Source organism: Scyliorhinus torazame, chromosome 4 (genome assembly GCF_047496885.1).
Source record: "Scyliorhinus torazame isolate Kashiwa2021f chromosome 4, sScyTor2.1, whole genome shotgun sequence".
NCBI classification, from domain to species: Eukaryota; Metazoa; Chordata; class Chondrichthyes; order Carcharhiniformes; family Scyliorhinidae; genus Scyliorhinus; species Scyliorhinus torazame.
In genome coordinates, this window is record NC_092710.1 from 372,764,363 (window position 1) to 372,784,369 (window position 20,007).

At 53.8% G+C, this 20,007-nt stretch overlaps 2 protein-coding genes across 3 annotated transcripts in view; both read right to left on the reverse strand.

Moving 5' to 3' along the window:
• The window catches only part of LOC140411246 (kinesin light chain 1-like), a 669,745-nt gene that overhangs the window by 373,778 nt on the left and 275,960 nt on the right, over positions 1–20,007 (reverse strand). The gene's annotated exons all lie outside the window — the stretch shown is intronic.
• The window catches only part of polh (polymerase (DNA directed), eta), a 169,315-nt gene that overhangs the window by 148,818 nt on the left and 490 nt on the right, over positions 1–20,007 (reverse strand). The gene's annotated exons all lie outside the window — the stretch shown is intronic.

The window sequence follows — 20,007 nt, forward strand, 5'->3', positions numbered from 1 at the left end:
CTGTCTGAGAGTGTGGGGAGGCAGGGTCAATGATCTGGAATGTTCTGTCTGAGAGTGTGGGGGAGACGGGGTCAATGATCTGGAATGTTCTGTCTGAGAGTGTGGGGGAGACGGGGTCAATGATCTGGAATGTTCTGTTTGAGAGTGTGGGGGAGACAGGGTCAATGATCTGGAATGTTCTGTCTGAGAGTGTGGGGGAGACGGGGTCAATGATCTGGAATGTTCTGTCTGAGAGTGTGGGGGAGACGGGGTCAATGATCTGGATTGTTCTGTCTGAGAGTGTGGGGGAGACACGGTCAATGTTCTGGAATGTTCTGTCTGAGAGTGTGGGGGAGACGGGGTCAATGTTCTGTCTGAGAGTGTGGGGGAGACAGGGTCAATGATCTGGAATGTTCTGTCTGAGACTGTGGGGGAGACAGGGTCAATGATCTGGAATGTTCTGTCAGAGTGTGGGGGAGACGGGGTCAATGATCTGGAATGTTCTGTCTGAGAGTGTGGGGGAGACGGGGTCAATGATCTGGAATGTTCTGTCTGAGAGTGTGGGGGAGACGGGGGCAATGATCTGGAATGTTCTGTCTGAGAGTGTGGGGGAGGTGGGGTCAATGATCTGGAATGTTCTGTCTGAGAGTGTGGGGGAGACGGGGTCAATGATCTGGAATGTTCTGTCAGAGTGTGGGGGAGATGGGGTCAATGATCTGGAATGTTCTGTCTGAGAGTGTGGGGGAGACGGGGTCAATGATCTGGAATGTTCTGTCTGAGAGTGTGGGGGAGACGGGGTCAATGATCTGGAATGTTCTGTCTGAGAGTGTGGGGGAGAGAGGGTCAATGATCTGGAATGTTCTGTCTGAGAGTGTGGGGGAGACAAGGTCAATGATCTGGAATGTTCTGTCTGAGAGTGTGGGGGAGACGGGGCCAATGATCTGCAATGTTCTGTCTCAGAGTGTGGGGGAGACGGGGGTCAATGATCTGGAATGTTCTGTCTGAGAGTGTGGGGGAGACGGGGTCAATGATCTGGAATGTTCTGTCTGAGAGTGTGGGGGAGACGGGGGTCAATGATCTGGAATGTTCTGTCTGAGAGTGTGGGGGAGACTGGGTCAATGATCTGGAATGTTCTGTCTGAGAGTGTGGGGGAGACGGGGTCAATGATCTGGAATGTTCTGTCTGAGAGTGTGGGGGAGACGGGGGTCAATGATCTGGAATGTTCTGTCTGAGAGTGTGGGGGAGACGGGGTCAATGATCTGGAATGTTCTGTCTGAGAGTGTGGGGGAGACGGGGTCAATGATCTGGAATGTTCTGTCTGAGAGTGTGGGGGAGACGGGGTCAATGATCTGGAATGTTCTGTCTGAGAGTGTGGGGGAGACGGGGTCAATGATCTGGAATGTTCTGTCTGAGAGTGTGGGGGAGACGGGGTCAATGATCTGGAATGTTCTGTCTGAGAGTGTGGGGGAGACGGGGTCAATGATCTGGAATGTTCTGTCTGAGAGTGTGGGGGAGACAGAGTCAATGATCTGGAATGTTCTGTCTGAGAGTGCGGTGGAGACGGGGTCAATGATATGGAATGATCTGTCTGAGAGTGTGGGGGAGACGGGGTCAATGATCTGGAATGTTCTGTCTGAGAGTGTGGGGGAGACGGGGGTCAATGATCTGGAATGTTCTGTCTGAGAGTGTGGGGGAGACGGGGGTCAATGATCTGGAATGTTCTGTCTGAGAGTGTGGGGGAGACGGGGTCAATGATCTGGAATGTTCTGTCTGAGAGTGTGGGGGAGACGGGGTCAATGATCTGGAATGTTCTGTCTGAGAGTGTGGGGGAGACAGGGTCAATGATCTGGAATGTTCTGTCTGAGACTGTGGGGGAGACAGGGTCAATGATCTGGAATGTTCTGTCTGAGAGTGTGGGGGAGACGGGGTCAATGATCTGAATGTTCTGTCAGAGTGTGGGGGAGACGGGGTCAATGATCTGGAATGTTCTGTCTGAGAGTGTGGGGGAGACGGGGTCAATGATCTGGAATGTTCTGTCTGAGAGTGTGGGGGAGGCGGGGTCAATGATCTGGAATGTTCTGTCTGAGAGTGTGGGGGAGACGGGGTCAATGATCTGGAATGTTCTGTCAGAGTGTGGGGGAGACGGGGTCAATGATCTGGAATGTTCTGTCTGAGAGTGTGGGGGAGACGGGGTCAATGATCTGGAATGTTCTGTCTGAGAGTGTGGGGGAGACGGGGTCAATGATCTGGAATGTTCTGTCTGAGAGTGTGGGGGAGAGAGGGTCAATGATCTGGAATGTTCTGTCTGAGAGTGTGGGGGAGACGGGGTCAATGATCTGGAATGTTCTGTCTGAGAGTGTGGGGGAGACGGGGCCAATGATCTGCAATGTTCTGTCTCAGAGTGTGGGGGAGACGGGGGTCAATGATCTGGAATGTTCTGTCTGAGAGTGTGGGGGAGACGGGGTCAATGATCTGGAATGTTCTGTCTGAGAGTGTGGGGGAGACGGGGGTCAATGATCTGGAATGTTCTGTCTGAGAGTGTGGGGGAGACTGGGTCAATGATCTGGAATGTTCTGTCTGAGAGTGTGGGGGAGACGGGGTCAATGATCTGGAATGTTCTGTCTGAGAGTGTGGGGGAGACGGGGGTCAATGATCTGGAATGTTCTGTCTGAGAGTGTGGGGGAGGCGGGGTCAATGATCTGGAATGTTCTGTCTGAGAGTGTGGGGGAGACGGGGTCAATGATCTGGAATGTTCTGTCTGAGAGTGTGGGGGAGACGGGGTCAATGATCTGGAATGTTCTGTCTGAGAGTGTGGGGGAGACGGGGTCAATGATCTGGAATGTTCTGTCTGAGAGTGTGGGGGAGACGGGGTCAATGATCTGGAATGTTCTGTCTGAGAGTGTGGGGGAGACGGGGTCAATGATCTGGAATGTTCTGTCTGAGAGTGTGGGGGAGACAGAGTCAATGATCTGGAATGTTCTGTCTGAGAGTGTGGGGGAGACGGGGTCAATGATCTGGAATGTTCTGTCTGAGAGTGTGGGGGAGACGGGGTCAATGATCTGGAATGTTCTGTCTGAGAGTGTGGGGGAGACGGGGGTCAATGATCTGGAATGTTCTGTCTGAGAGTGTGGGGGAGACGGGGGTCAATGATCTGGAATGTTCTGTCTGAGAGTGTGGGGGTGACGGGGTCAATGATCTGGAATGTTCTGTCTGAGAGTGTGGGGGAGACGGGGTCAATGATCTGGAATGTTCTGTCTGAGAGTGTGGGGGAGACGGGGTCAATGATCTGGAATGTTCTGTCTGAGAGTGTGGGGGAGACGGGGTCAATGATCTGGAATGTTCTGTCTGAGAGTGTGGGGGAGACAGGGTCAATGTTCTGGAATGTTCTGTCTGAGAGTGTGGGGGAGACGGGGTCAATGTTCTGTCTGAGAGTGTGGGGGAGACAGGGTCAATGATCTGGAATGTTCTGTCTGAGACTGTGGGGGAGACAGGGTCAATGATCTGGAATGTTCTGTCAGAGTGTGGGGGAGACGGGGTCAATGATCTGGAATGTTCTGTCTGAGAGTGTGGGGGAGACGGGGTCAATGATCTGGAATGTTCTGTCTGAGAGTGTGGGGGAGACGGGGGCAATGATCTGGAATGTTCTGTCTGAGAGTGTGGGGGAGGCGGGGTCAATGATCTGGAATGTTCTGTCTGAGAGTGTGGGGGAGACGGGGTCAATGATCTGGAATGTTCTGTCTGAGAGTGTGGGGGAGGCGGGGTCAATGATCTGGAATGTTCTGTCTGAGAGTGTGGGGGAGACGGGGTCAATGATCTGGAATGTTCTGTCAGAGTGTGGGGGAGACGGGGTCAATGATCTGGAATGTTCTGTCTGAGAGTGTGGGGGAGACGGGGTCAATGATCTGGAATGTTCTGTCTGAGAGTGTGGGGGAGACGGGGTCAATGATCTGGAATGTTCTGTCTGAGAGTGTGGGGGAGACGGGGCCAATGATCTGCAATGTTCTGTCTCAGAGTGTGGGGGAGACGGGGGTCAATGATCTGGAATGTTCTGTCTGAGAGTGTGGGGGAGACGGGGTCAATGATCTGGAATGTTCTGTCTGAGAGTGTGGGGGAGACGGGGGTCAATGATCTGGAATGTTCTGTCTGAGAGTGTGGGGGAGACTGGGTCAATGATCTGGAATGTTCTGTCTGAGAGTGTGGGGGAGACGGGGTCAATGATCTGGAATGTTCTGTCTGAGAGTGTGGGGGAGACGGGGTCAATGATCTGGAATGTTCTGTCTGAGAGTGTGGGGGAGACGGGGGTCAATGATCTGGAATGTTCTGTCTGAGAGTGTGGGGGAGGCGGGGTCAATGATCTGGAATGTTCTGTCTGAGAGTGTGGGGGAGACAGAGTCAATGATCTGGAATGTTCTGTCTGAGAGTGTGGGGGAGACGGGGTCAATGATCTGGAATGTTCTGTCTGAGAGTGTGGGGGAGACGGGGTCAATGATCTGGAATGTTCTGTCTGAGAGTGTGGGGGAGACGGGGTCAATGATCTGGAATGTTCTGTCTGAGAGTGTGGGGGAGACGGGGGTCAATGATCTGGAATGTTCTGTCTGAGAGTGTGGGGGAGACGGGGGTCAATGATCTGGAATGTTCTGTCTGAGAGTGTGGGGGAGACGGGGTCAATGATCTGGAATGTTCTGTCTGAGAGTGTGGGGGAGACGGGGTCAATGATCTGGAATGTTCTGTCTGAGAGTGTGGGGGAGACGGGGTCAATGATCTGGAATGTTCTGTCTGAGAGTGTGGGGGAGACGGGGTCAATGATCTGGAATGTTCTGTCTGAGAGTGTGGGGGAGACAGGGTCAATGTTCTGGAATGTTCTGTCTGAGAGTGTGGGGGAGACGGGGTCAATGTTCTGTCTGAGAGTGTGGGGGAGACAGGGTCAATGATCTGGAATGTTCTGTCTGAGAGTGTGGGGGAGACGGGGTCAATGATCTGGAATGTTCTGTCTGAGAGTGTGGGGGAGACGGGGTCAATGATCTGGAATGTTCTGTCTGAGAGTGTGGGGGAGACGGGGGTCAATGATCTGGAATGTTCTGTCTGAGAGTGTGGGGGAGACGGGGGTCAATGATCTGGAATGTTCTGTCTGAGAGTGTGGGGGAGACGGGGTCAATGATCTGGAATGTTCTGTCTGAGAGTGTGGGGGAGACGGGGTCAATGATCTGGAATGTTCTGTCTGAGAGTGTGGGGGAGACAGGGTCAATGATCTCGAATGTTCTGTCTGAGACTGTGGGGGAGACAGGGTCAATGATCTGGAATGTTCTGTCTGAGAGTGTGGGGGAGACGGGGTCAATGATCTGGAATGTTCTGTCAGAGTGTGGGGGAGACGGGGTCAATGATCTGGAATGTTCTGTCTGAGAGTGTGGGGGAGACGGGGTCAATGATCTGGAATGTTCTGTCTGAGAGTGTGGGGGAGGCGGGGTCAATGATCTGGAATGTTCTGTCTGAGAGTGTGGGGGAGACGGGGTCAATGATCTGGAATGTTCTGTCAGAGTGTGGGGGAGACGGGGTCAATGATCTGGAATGTTCTGTCTGAGAGTGTGGGGGAGACGGGGTCAATGATCTGGAATGTTCTGTCTGAGAGTGTGGGGGAGACGGGGTCAATGATCTGGAATGTTCTGTCTGAGAGTGTGGGGGAGAGAGGGTCAATGATCTGGAATGTTCTGTCTGAGAGTGTGGGGGAGACGGGGTCAATGATCTGGAATGTTCTGTCTGAGAGTGTGGGGGAGACGGGGCCAATGATCTGCAATGTTCTGTCTCAGAGTGTGGGGGAGACGGGGGTCAATGATCTGGAATGTTCTGTCTGAGAGTGTGGGGGAGACGGGGTCAATGATCTGGAATGTTCTGTCTGAGAGTGTGGGGGAGACGGGGGTCAATGATCTGGAATGTTCTGTCTGAGAGTGTGGGGGAGACTGGGTCAATGATCTGGAATGTTCTGTCTGAGAGTGTGGGGGAGACGGGGTCAATGATCTGGAATGTTCTGTCTGAGAGTGTGGGGGAGACGGGGGTCAATGATCTGGAATGTTCTGTCTGAGAGTGTGGGGGAGGCGGGGTCAATGATCTGGAATGTTCTGTCTGAGAGTGTGGGGGAGACGGGGTCAATGATCTGGAATGTTCTGTCTGAGAGTGTGGGGGAGACGGGGTCAATGATCTGGAATGTTCTGTCTGAGAGTGTGGGGGAGACGGGGTCAATGATCTGGAATGTTCTGTCTGAGAGTGTGGGGGAGACGGGGTCAATGATCTGGAATGTTCTGTCTGAGAGTGTGGGGGAGACGGGGTCAATGATCTGGAATGTTCTGTCTGAGAGTGTGGGGGAGACGGGGTCAATGATCTGGAATGTTCTGTCTGAGAGTGTGGGGGAGACAGAGTCAATGATCTGGAATGTTCTGTCTGAGAGTGTGGGGGAGACGGGGTCAATGATCTGGAATGTTCTGTCTGAGAGTGTGGGGGAGACGGGGTCAATGATCTGGAATGTTCTGTCTGAGAGTGTGGGGGAGACGGGGGTCAATGATCTGGAATGTTCTGTCTGAGAGTGTGGGGGAGACGGGGGTCAATGATCTGGAATGTTCTGTCTGAGAGTGTGGGGGAGACGGGGTCAATGATCTGGAATGTTCTGTCTGAGAGTGTGGGGGAGACGGGGTCAATGATCTGGAATGTTCTGTCTGAGAGTGTGGGGGAGACGGGGTCAATGATCTGGAATGTTCTGTCTGAGAGTGTGGGGGAGACGGGGTCAATGATCTGGAATGTTCTGTCTGAGAGTGTGGGGGAGACAGGGTCAATGATCTGGAATGTTCTGTCTGAGAGTGTGGGGGAGACGGGGGCAATGATCTGGAATGTTCTGTCTGAGAGTGTGGGGGAGACAGGGTCAATGATCTGGAATGTTCTGTCTGAGAGTGTGGGGGAGACAGGGTCAATGATCTGGAATGTTCTGTCTGAGAGTGTGGGAGAGACAGGGTCAATGATCTGGAATGTTCTGTTTGAGAGTGTGGGGGAGACGGGGTCAATGATCTGGAATGTTCTGTCTGAGAGTGTGGGGGAGACAGGGTCAATGATCTGGAATGTTCTGTCTGAGAGTGTGGGGGAGACGGGGTCAATGATCTGGAATGTTCTGTCTGAGAGTGTGGGGGAGACGGGGTCAATGATCTGGAATGTTCTGTCTGAGAGTGTGGGGGAGACGGGGTCAATGATCTGGAATGTTCTGTCTGAGAGTGTGGGGGAGACAGGGTCAATGTTCTGTCTGAGAGTGTGGGGGAGACAGGGTCAATGATCTGGAATGTTCTGTCTGAGAGTGTGGGGGAGACGGGGTCAATGATCTGGAATGTTCTGTCTGAGAGTGTGGGGGAGACAGGGGCAATGATCTGGAATGTTCTGTCTGAGAGTGTGGGGGAGACAGGGTCAATGATCTGGAATGTTCTGTCTGAGAGTGTGGGGGAGACGGGGTCAATGATCTGGAAGGTTCTGTCTGAGAGTGTTGGGGAGACGTGGTCAATGATCTGGAATGTTCTGTCTGAGAGTGTGGGGGAGACGGGGCAGTGATCTGGAATGTTCTGTCTGAGAGTGTGGGGGAGACATAGTCAATGATCTGGAATGTTCTGTCTGAGAGTGTGGGGGAGACGGGGTCAATGATCTGGATTGTTCTGTCTGAGAGTGTGGGGGAGACGGGGTCAATGATCTGGAATGTTCTGTGTGAGAACCCCAACCACACCGACCCCTCCCCCATCCACACCGACCCCTCCCCCATCCACACCGACCACTCCCCCACACCGACCCCTCCCCAAACCACACCCACATCGACTCCTCCCCGTCCACATCCACACCGACCCCATCCTCATCCACACCCACCCCACCCACACCGACCCCTCCCCCACCCACACACACAGCCACACCTACCCCTCCCCCACCCACACCGACCCCTCCCCCACCCACACCGACCCCTCCCCCATCCACACCGACCCCTCCCCATCCACACCCACACCGACCCCTCCCCCATCCACACCCACACCGACCCCTCCCCCATCCACACCCACACCGACCCCTCCCCCATCCACACCCACACCGACCCCGACCCCACCCACACCGACCCCTCCCCCATCCACACCCACACCGACCCCTCCCCCATCCACACCCACACCGACCCCTCCCCCATCCACACCCACACCGACCCCTCCCCCATCCACACCGACCCCTCCCCCATCCACACCGACCCCTCCCCCATCCACACCGACCCCTCCCCCATCCACACCCACACCGACCCCTCCCCCATCCACACCCACACCGACCCCTCCCCCATCCACACCCACACCGACCCCTCCCCCATCCACACCCACCCCTCCCCCTACCACACCGACCCCTCCCCCACCCACACACACAGCCACACCTACCCCTCCCCCACCCACACCGACCCCTCCCCCATCCACACCGACCCCACCCCATCCACACCGACCCCTCCCCATCCACACCCACACCGACCCCGACCCCTACCCCATCCACACCCACACCGACCCCTCCCCCATCCACACCGACCCCTCCCCCATCCACACCCACACCGACCCCTCCCCCATCCACACCCACACCGACCCCTCCCCCATCCACACCCACACCGACCCCGACCCCTCCCCCATCCACACCCACACCGACCCCTCCCCCATCCACACCGACCCCTCCCCCATCCACACCCACACCGACCCCTCCCCCATCCACACCCACACCGACCCCTCCCCCATCCACACCCACACCGACCCCGACCCCTCCCCCATCCACACCGACCCCTCCCCCATCCACACCGACCCCTCCCCCATCCACACCGACCCCTCCCCCATCCACACCGACCCCTCCCCCATCCACACCGACCCCTCCCCCATCCACACCGACCCCTCTCCCACCCACACCGACCCCTCCCCCATCCACACCGACCCCTCCCCCATCCACACCGACCCCTCCCCCATCCACACCGACCCCTCCCCCATCCACACCGACCCCTCCCCCACCCACACCGACCTCACCCCATCCACCCCCGCCCCACCCACACCCACACCGACCGCTCCCCATCCACACCGACCCTTCCCCCACCCCCACCCACACCGACCCCTCCCCATCCACACTGACCCCACCCCCACCCACACCGACCCCACCCACACCGACCCCTCCCCCACCCACACCCACACCGACACCTCCCCATCCACACCCACACCAACCCCTCCCCCATCCACACCCACACCGACCCCTCCCCATCCACACCCACACCGTCCCCTCCCCCATCCACACCGACCCCTCCCCCATCCACACCGACCCCTCCCCCATCGACCTCACCCCATCCACCCCCGCCCCACCCACACCCACACCGACCCCTCCCCATCTACACCCACACCGACCCCTCCCCATCCACACCCACACCGACCCCTCCCCCATCCACACCGACCCCTCCCCCATCCACACACACACCAACCCCCCCCCATCCAGACCGACCCCTCCCCCATCCACACCGACCCCTCCCCCATCCACACCCACACCGACCCCTCCCCATCTACACCCACACCGACCCCTCCCCATCTACACCCACACCGACCCCTCCCCATCCACACCCACCCCTCCCCATCCACACCCACACCGACCCCTCCCCCATCCACACCCACACCGACCCCTCCCCCATCCACACCCACACCGACCCCTCCCCCATCCACACCCACACCGACCCCTCCCCCATCCAGACCGACCCCTCCCCCATCCACACCGACCTCTTCCCCCATCCACACCGACCCCTCCCCCATCCACACCGACCCCTCCCCCATCCACACCGACCCCTCCCCCATCCTCACCGACCCCTCCCCCATCCACACCGACCCCTCCCCCACCCACCCCTCCCCACCCACACCGACCCCTCCCCATCCACACCGACCCCTCCCCCACCCCCACCCACCGACCCCTCCCCCACCCACAGACCCCTCCCCCACCCACAGACCCCCCCACCCCATCCACACCCACACCGACCCCTCCCCCACCCACACCGACCCCTCCCCACCCACACCGACCCCTCCCCACCCACACCGACCCCTCCCCACCCACACCGACCCCTCCCCCACCGACCCCTCCCCCACCCACAGACCCCCCCACCCACAGACCCCCCCCACCCCACCCACACCGACCCCTCCCCCACCCACACCGACCCCTCCCCCACCCACACCGACCCCTCCCCCACCCACACCGACCCCTCCCCCACCCACACCGACCCCTCCCCCACCCACACCGACCCCTCCCCCACCCACACCGACCCCTCCCCCACCCACACCGACCCCTCCCCCACCCACACCGACCCCTCCCCCACCCACACCGACACCGACCCCTCCCCCACCCACACCGACCCCTCCCCCACAGTCGCCACCCAATAATAACTCTTGACCACTGCTACTCAAAAATCAAGGGCACCTACCATTCCTTCCCCCGACCGCACTTTGGGAAATCGGACCATAAGACGGTGCTCCTTCTCCCGGCATACAAACAGAAGCTCAAGCGGGAGAATCCAGCTAAGAAGGTTGTGCAGTGCTGGTCCAAGGAGACAGAAGAGCTCCTACGTGACTGCTTAGAGACAGTGGACTGGTCCATATTTAAGAACTCAGCGACTAACTTAAATGAGTATGCCACCACCGTCACAGACTTCATCAGCAAATGTGTGGATGACTGCGTGCCAAAGAAAGCAGTACGTACGTTCCCCAACCGGAAACCATGGCTCAATCGCGAGATTGACTCCCATAAAGTGAACCCTCGGAAGGCGATGGGCCCAGACGGGATCCCTGGTCGTGCACTCAGAGCCTGCGCGGACCAGCTGGCAGAGGTATTCGTGAACATCTTTAACCTGTCCTTACTCCACTCCGAGGTCCCCACCTGCTTCAAGTAGACCACCATCATACCGGTACCAAAGAAGAACCAGGCAACGTGCCTCAATGACTACCGACCAGCGGCCCTGACTTCAGTCGTAATGAAGTGCTTCGAGAGGTTGATCATGAAGCGCATCACCTCCATACTCCCAGAATGCCTTGATCCACTGCAATTCGCATACCGCTGCAACCGGTCCACATCAGACACCATTTCCCTGGCCCTCCACTCATCCCTAGAGCATCTCGAAAACAAGGACTCCTACATCAGACTCCTATTTATTGACTACAGCTCTGCCTTCAACACCATAATCCCAGCCAAGCTCATATCAAAGCTCCAAAACCTAGGACTTGGCTCCCCACTCTGCAACTGGATCCTCGATTTTCTGACCCACAGACCACAATCAGTAAGAATAAACAACAACACTTCCTCCACAATAGTCCTCAATACCGGGGCCCTGCAAGGCTGCGTACTTAGCCCCCTACTCTACTCCCTGTACACACACGACTGCGTGGCAAAATTTTGTTCCAACTCCATCTACAAGTTTGCTGACGATACGACCATAGTGGGCCGGATCTCGAATAACGATGAGTCCGAATACAGGAGGGAGATAGAGAACCTAGTGGAGTGGTGTAGCGACAACAATCTCTCCCTCAATGCCAGCAAAACTAAAGAGCTGGTCATTGACTTCAAGAAGCAAAGTACTGTCCACACCCCTGTCAGCATCAACGGGGCCGAGGTGGAGATGGTTCGCAGTTTCAAATTCCTAGGGGTGCACATCACCAAAAATCTGTCCTGGTCCACCCACGTCGACGCTACCACCAAGAAAGCACAACAGCGCCTATACTTCCTCAGGAAACTAAGGAAATTCGGCATGTCCACATTTACACTTATCAACTTTTACAGATGCACCATAGAAAGCATCCTATCGGGCTGCATCACAGCCTGGTATGGCAACTGCTCGGCCCAGGACCGCAAGAAACTTCAGAGAGTCGTGAACACCGCCCAGTCCATCACACAAACCTGCCTCCCATCCACTGACTCCATCTACACCTCCCGCTGCCTGGGGAAAGCGGGCAGCATAATCAAAGACCCCTCCCACCCGGCTTACTCGCTCTTCCAACTTCTTCCATCGGGCAGGAGATACAGAAGTCTGAGAACATACAGAAGTCTGAGAACACGCACGAACAGACTCAAAAACAGCTTCTTCCCCACTGTCACCAGACTCCTAAATGACCCTCTTATGGACTGACCTCATGAACACTACACCCTGTATGCTTCATCCGATGCCAGTGCTTATGTAGTTACATTGTGTACCTTCTGATAGTGACCACAATTTGGTTACATTTACATTAGCGATGGAAAGGGATAGGTATATACCGCAGGGCAATATACCACTGGGGGAAAGGCAATTATGAAGTGATTAGGCAAGACTTAGGATGCATAGGATGGGGAAGGAAACGGCAGGGGATGGGCACAATTGAAATGTGGAGCTTGTTCAAGGAACAGCTACTGCTTGTCCTTCATCATAGATTATCATAGAATTTACAGTGCAGAAGGAGGCCATTCGGCCCATCGAGTCTGCACCGGCTCTTGGAAAGAGCACCCTACCCAAGGTGAACACCCCACCCTATCCCCATAACCCAGTAACCCCACCCAACACTAAGGACAATTTTGGACACGAAGGGCAATTTAGCATGGCCAATCCACCTAACCTGCACATCTTTGGACTGTGGGAGGAAACGGGAGCACCCGGAGGAACCCACGCACACACGGGGAGGATGTGCAGACTCCGCACAGACAGTGACCCAAGCCGGAATCGAACCTGGGACCCTGGAGCTGTGAAACAATTATGCTAACCATAATGCTACCGTGCTGCCCTGTCAGGGAGGGAGGAAGTGGTCGAGCGAGGGAACCGTGGTTTACTAAAGTAGTTGAATCACTTGTCAAGAGGAAGAAGGAGGCTTTTTTTTTTAATTTAAAAAATATATATATTTATTAAAGTATTTTAACACAATTTTCTCCCTTCCAAACAATTACCCCCCCCCCCCCCCGTAACAAAATAACGAGAAATCGTGCAGAGCAAGATATATACATGGCAAAATGCTATGTTTACATAGCTTTGTACACTGGCCCTCACCCGTACGTGCCAGTTTTCCCAACCCTTCACCCTTCATGTTATCTCTTGCTCATCCACCCTCCCAGGCAGTCCCCCCTCCCAGGACGTCCCTACCCCCCACCCAGGTTGCTGCTGCTGCTGCTGACCGACCTTCCTCTAACGCTCCGCGAGATAGTCTAGGAACGGTTGCCACCGCCTGTAGAACCCCTGCGCAGACCCTCTCAAGGCAAACTTAATCCTCTCCAACTTTATGAACCCAGCCATCTCGTTTATCCAGGCCTCCAGGCTGGGGGGCTTCGCCTCCTTCCACATTAGCAAGATCCTTCGCCGGGCTACTAGGGACGCAAAGGCCAGAATTCCGGCCTCTTTCGCTTCCTGCACTCCCGGCTCGTCCACTACTCCAAATATTGCTAGCCCCCAGCTTGGCTTGACCCGGACTTTCACCACCTGAGATATTGCTCCCGCCACTCCTCTCCAGAACCCCTCCAGTGCCGGGCATGACCAAAACATATGGACATGGTTCGCCGGACTCCCTGAGCACCTTCCACATCTGTCCTCTACCCCAAAGAACCTACTCAACCTCGCCCTCGTCAGATGCGCTCTGTGAACCACCTTAAACTGTATCAGGCTGAGCCTGGCACACGAGGAGGAGGAATTAACCCTCCCTAGGGCCCACAGACCTTCTTCAATCTCCTCCCCCAGCTCCTCCCCCCATTTCCCCTTCAACTCTTCTACCAGCGTTTCCCCCTCTTCTTTCAACTCCTGGTGTATTTCCGACACCTTGCCCTCCCCGACCCATGCGCCCGAGATCACCCTGTCTTGAATTTCTTGTGCCGGGAGCAACGGGAATTCCCTCACCTGTCGCCTCACAAAAGCCCTCACCTGCATATATCTAAAGGCATTTCCCGGGGGTAACTCAAACTTCTCCTCCAGTGCCCCTAGGCTCGCAAATGCCCCGTCAATAATCAGGTCCCCCATTCTTCTAATCCCCCCTGATGCCAGCTCTGGAACCCCCCCGTCCATCTTCCCCGGGACAAACTGGTGGTTACCTCTGATCGGGGACCACACCAATGCTCCCATTGCACCCCGATGCCGTCTCCACTGGCCCCAGATCCTTAGCGTTGCCGCCACCACCGGGCTCGTGGTATACTTTGTCGGCGAGAGCGGCAGCGGTGCTGTCACCAACGCCCCCAGGCTCGTTCCTTTACAGGACGCCATCTCCATCCTCTTCCATGCCGCCCCCTCTCCCTCCATAACCCACTTGCGGATCATCGCCACATTTGCTGCCCAGGAGTAGCTCCCCAGGTTTGGCAGCGCCAACCCTCCTCGGTCCCTACTGCGTTCCAGGAACCCTCTCCTTACTCTCGGGGTCTTATTCGCCCACACAAACCCCATAATACTCCTGCCTACTCTCTTAAAAAAGGCCTTAGTGATCACGATGGGAAGGCACTGAAACAGAAACAGAAACCTTGGAAGGACCACCATTTTGACCGACTGCACTCTACCCGCCAGCGAGAGCGGTAACATGTCCCATCTTTTGAAGTCCACCTCCATTTGCTCCACCAATCTCGTCAGATTCAGTTTATGTAGGGGCCCCCAACTCCTGGCTATCTGGATCCCCAGATACCGAAAGCTCCCCTCCGCCCTCCTCAGCGGTAGGTCCCCTATCCCTCTTTCTTGGTCCCCCGCCTGTAATACAAAGAGCTCACTCTTCCCTACATTGAGCTTATAGCCCGAGAACTCCCCAAACTCCCTTAGAGTCTGCATGACCTCCACCATCCCCTCCATTGGATCCGCCACGTACAGCAGCAGGTCATCCGCGTATAGCGACACCCGATGCTCTTCTCCCCCTCGGACCACCCCCCTCCATTTATTAGACTCCCTCAATGACATGGCCAATGGTTCGATCGCCAATGCGAACAACAGGGGGGACAGGGGGCACCCCTGCCTCATTCCTCGGTACAGTCGAAAGTACTCCGACCTCCGCCGGTTCGTCACTACACTCGCCACCGGGGCTCTGTAAAGGAGCTTAACCCAACTGATAAACCCTCCCCGAACCCAAACCTACGCAACACCTCCCAGAGGTACTCCCACTCGACTCGGTCCCTACCCCCTCCTCTAACCAAAAAAAACCCAACCGCTGTAAGGATCAAGAGGAAGGCTTGAGGGCAGGTAGAAGTGGAAAGTTGAACCGTGACGTCACAGCCTGCAGGTAAGTAGTTTTTATTTATTTTCCCTCAGGTGTTATCGTGCAGGGCGCAGAAGTTGCTGAGTGAGTGCTTGCTAAGAAGGGGAGTGAATAACAGATAAGCTCTTTCTTTCTCTCTTTTTTTTTATCTAGAGGGATGGCAGAGAAGGCAGTGCAATGTTCCTCCTGCAGAATGTTGGAGGTGAGGGACGCTGTCAGTGTCCCTGCTGATTACATATGTGGGAAGTGCACCCATCTCCAGCTCTTCAGAAACCGCGTTAGGGAACTGGAGCTGGAGCTGGATGAACTTCGGATCATTCGGGAGGCAGAGTTGGTCATAGATAGAAGCTTCAGGGATGTAGTTACTCCGAAGAATAAAGATAGATGGGTGACAGTGAGAGGGGCTGGGAGGAATCCGTCAGGACAGGGATCCCCTGTGGTCGTTCCCCTCAGTAACAAGTATACCGCTTTGGATACTGTTGGGGGGGGGGACTTACCAGGGTTAAGCCATGGGGTACAGGTCTCTGGCACAGAGTCTGTCCCTGTTGCTCAGAAGGGAAGGGGGGAGAGGAGTAGAGCATTAGTCATTGGAGACTCCATAGTTAGCGGGATAGATAGGAGATTCTGTGGAAACGAGAGAGACTCGCGGTTGGTGTGTTGCCTCCCAGGTGCCAGGGTGCGTGATGTCTCGGATCGTGTTTTCGGGATCCTTAAGGGGGAGGGGGAGCAGCCCCAAGTCGTGGTCCACATAGGTACCAACGACATAGGTAGGAAAAGGGATAGGGATGTAAGGCAGGAATTCAGGGAGCTAGGGTGGAAACTTAGATCGAGGATAAACAGAGTTATTATCCCTGGGTTGTTACCCGTGCCACTTGATAGCGAGACGAGGACTAGGGAGAGAGAGGAGTTGAACACATGACTACAGGGATGGTGCAGGAGGGAGGGTTTCAGATTTCTGGATAATTGGGGCTCATTCTGGGGTCGGTGGGACCTCGACAAACGGGATGGTCTGCACCTGGACCAGAGGGGTACCAATATTCTGGGGGGGAAATTTGCTAATGCTCTTCGGGAGGGTTTAAACTAGTTCAGCAGGGGCTTGGGAACCTGAATTGTAGCTCCAGTATACAGGAGGTTGAAAGTAGTGAGGTCATGAGTAGGGTTTCAAAGTTGCAGGAGTGTACCGGCAGGCAGGAAGGTGGTTTAAAGTGTGTCTTCTTCAATGCCAGGAGCATCCGGAATAAGGTGGGTGAACTTGCGGCATGGGTTGGTACCTGGGACTTCGATGTTGTGGCCATTTCGGAGACATGGATAGAGCAGGGACAGAAATGGTTGTTGCAGGTGCCGGGATTTAGATATTTCAGTAAGCTCAGGGAAGGTGGCAAAAGAGGGGGAGGGGTGGCATTGTTAGTCAAGGACAGTATTACGGTGGCAGAAAGGACGTTTGATGAGGACTCGTCTACTGAGGTAGTATGGGCTGAGGGTAGAAACAGGAAAGGAGAGGTCACCCTGTTAGGGGTTTTCTATAGGCCTCCGAAAATTTCCAGAGAGGTAGAGGAGAGGATTGCAAAGATGATTCTGGATAGGAGCGAAAGCAACAGGGTAGTTGTTATGGGGGACTTTAACTTTGCAAATATTGACTGGAAACGCTATAGTTCGAGTACATTAGATGTGTCCGTTTTTGTCCAATGTGTGCAGGAGGGTTTCCTGACACAGTATGTAGATAGGCCAACGAGAGGCGAGGCCATATTGGATTTGGTACTGGGTAATGAACCAGGACAGGTATTAGATTTGGAGGTAGGTGAGCACTTTGGTGATAGTGACCACAATTCGATTAAGTTTACTTTAGTGATGGAAAGGGATAGGTATATACCGCAGGGCAAGAGTTATATCTGGGGGAAAGGCAATTATGATGCGATGAGGCAAGACTTAGGATACATCGGATGGAGAGGAAAACTGCAGGGGATGGGCACAATGGAAATGTGGAGTTTGTTCAAGGAACAGCTACTGCGTGTCCTTGATAAGTATGTACCTGTCAGGCAGGGAGGAAGTGGTCGAGTGAGGGAACCGTGGTTTACTAAAGCAGTCGAAACACTTGTCAAGAGGAAGAAGGAGACTTATGTAAAGATGAGACATGAAGGTTCAGTTAAGGCACTCGAGAGTTACAAATTAGCTAGGAAGGACCTAAAGAGAGAGCTAAGAAGAGCCAGGAGGGGACATGAGAAGTCTTTGGCAGGTAGGATCAAGGATAACCCTAAAGCTTTCTATAGATATGTCAGGAATAAAAGAATGACTAGGGTAAGAGTAGGGCCAGTCAAGGACAGTAGTGGGAAGTTGTGCTTGGAGTCCCGAGGAGATAGGAGAGGTGCTAAATGAATATTTTTCGTCAGTATTCACACAGGAAAAAGACAATGTTGTCGAGGAGAATACTGAGATACAGGCTACTAGACTAGAAGGGCTTGAGGTTCATAAGGAGGAGATGTTAGCAATTCTGGAAAGTGTGAAAATAGACAAGTCACCTGGGCCGGATGGGATTTATCCTAGGATTCTCTGGGAAGCTAGGGAGGAGATTCTGAGCCTTTGGCCTTGATCTTTAAGTCATCTTTGTCTACAGGAATAGTGTGGTTGATGGGAAACGTTCAGCCTGGAGTTCAGTTACTAGTGGTGAACCACAAGGATCTGTTTTGGGGCCACTGCTGTTTGTCATTTTTATAAATGACCTGGAGGAGGGCGTAGAAGGATGGGTGAGCAAATTTGCAGATGACACTAAAGTCGGTGGAGTTGTGGACAGTGCGGAAGGATGTTACAAGTTACAGAGGGACATAGATGAGCTGCAGCGCTGGGCTGAGAGGTGGCAAATGGAGTTTAATGTGAGGCGATTCATTTTGGAAGGAGTAACAGGAATACAGAGTACTGGGCTAATGTTAAGATTCTTGGTAGTGTGGATGAGCAGAGAGATCTCGGTGTCCATGTACATAGATCCCTGAAAGTTGCCACTCAGGTTGAGAGGGTTGTTAAGAAGGCGTACGGTGTGTTAGCTTTTATTGGTGGAGGGATAGTTTTGGAGTCATGAGGTCATGTTGCAGCTGTACAAAACTCTGGTACGGCCGCATTTGGAGTATTGCGTGCAATTCTGGTCGCCGCAATATAGGAAGGATGTGGAAGCATTGGAAAGGGTGCAGAGGAGATTTACCAGGATGTTGTCTGGTATGGAGGGAAGATCTTATGAGGAAAGGCTGAAGGACTTGAGGCTGTTTTCGTTAGAGAGAAGGTTAAGAGGTGACTTAATAGAGGCATACAAGATGATCAGAGGATTAGATAGGGTGGACAGTGAGAGCCTTTTTCCTCGGATGATGATGTCTAGCACGAGGGGACATAGCTTTAAATTGAGGGGAGATAGATAAGGGACAGATTTCAGAGGTAGGTTCTTTACTCAGGAGTAAGGGCGTGGAATGCCCTGCCTTCAACAGTAGTGGACTCGCCAACAGTAAGGGCATTCAAATGGTCATTGGATAGACATATGGACGATAAGGGAATAGTGTAGATGGGCTTTAGAGTGGTTTCATTCGAGCGCAACATCGAGGGCCGAAGGGCCTGTACTGCGCTGTAATGTTCTATGTTGTGTTGCCCTATTATGTATTTTGTCATGTGAGTACCTTTAAGAAATGGATGTTTAAGCAATGTACCTTTAAGAAATGGAGCTAATCATATTACTGAAGTGATGTCAGAGAGTGGGGGGAGCTGAGCTCACTTCTGCTTTTTGAGTTTCAGTTTGAGAATGCAGCTGGGAGTGTCTGTGTGTTTTGCTGTGAGCCTCAGGAAGAAACACAGAGCTGGTCTGTTGATTTCTGCAATCTAAAGACTATAAATATATTGAATGTAACCTAATGTGCTCCTATTTCTGAAGGTTTGAAGTCTTTTGGATGTTTAAAGGAACAGTTTGAAGGATTATTTAGTGTTGTAGTCTTTTGGGGTTATCTTTGAAATAATGTTTGTTTTAAGATATTCAATGTTTTTTTTAAAAAGGTTAACTTGAGTTCAGAGAATAAACATTGTTTTGTTTTAAAAACCATTTGTCCATTTCTGCTGTATCACACCTGGAGAATACGCCGTGTGCTTCCCACACCACAATCTATTAAAAGTTGTGGGTCGGTTGAACTCCATGAAACACTTTAAGGTTCTGTAAACCCAGACCCATAACAATTTTCTTTTATTCCCTTTTCTTCCCATGTACTTAATGATCTGTTGAGCTGCTCGCAGGAAAATACTTTTCACTGAACCTCGGTACACGTGACAACAAACAAATCCAACCCAATCCAATCCAATAATTGATCATATTTGGGAGAGCCAGCCCCCACCCTGTTAGAAAAGGTATAACATCGCACAAAGACTGGTGGCAGGACAGAGATTGGACAACAGCAAAGAATGACTAAAATGAATGAGGAGGGGAAATTGGAGTACGAGAGAAAGCTAGCTAGAAATATAAAGATGGATGGGAAGAGTTTCTATCGCTATTTAAACACAAAAAGTTAACAAAGTGATTGTTGGTCCGATAGAAAATGAGTCTTGGGAATTAACAACGGAAAATCAAATGGTGGCCGGTGAACTGACCAGGAATGTTGCATCAGTCTTCACTATAGAGGACAATAATATCCCAGAAAGAGCGCAGGTCAGGGATTGGGAGAAAGAAACTCAGGAACATTACAGTCACTGGGGAGTGGTACGTGGCAAAACTTTGGAACTGTGGGGCCTGATGGACTTCAGCCTAGGGTCTGAAAAGAAGTGTCTAATCTGGAGGATTAACCCGCCAAAT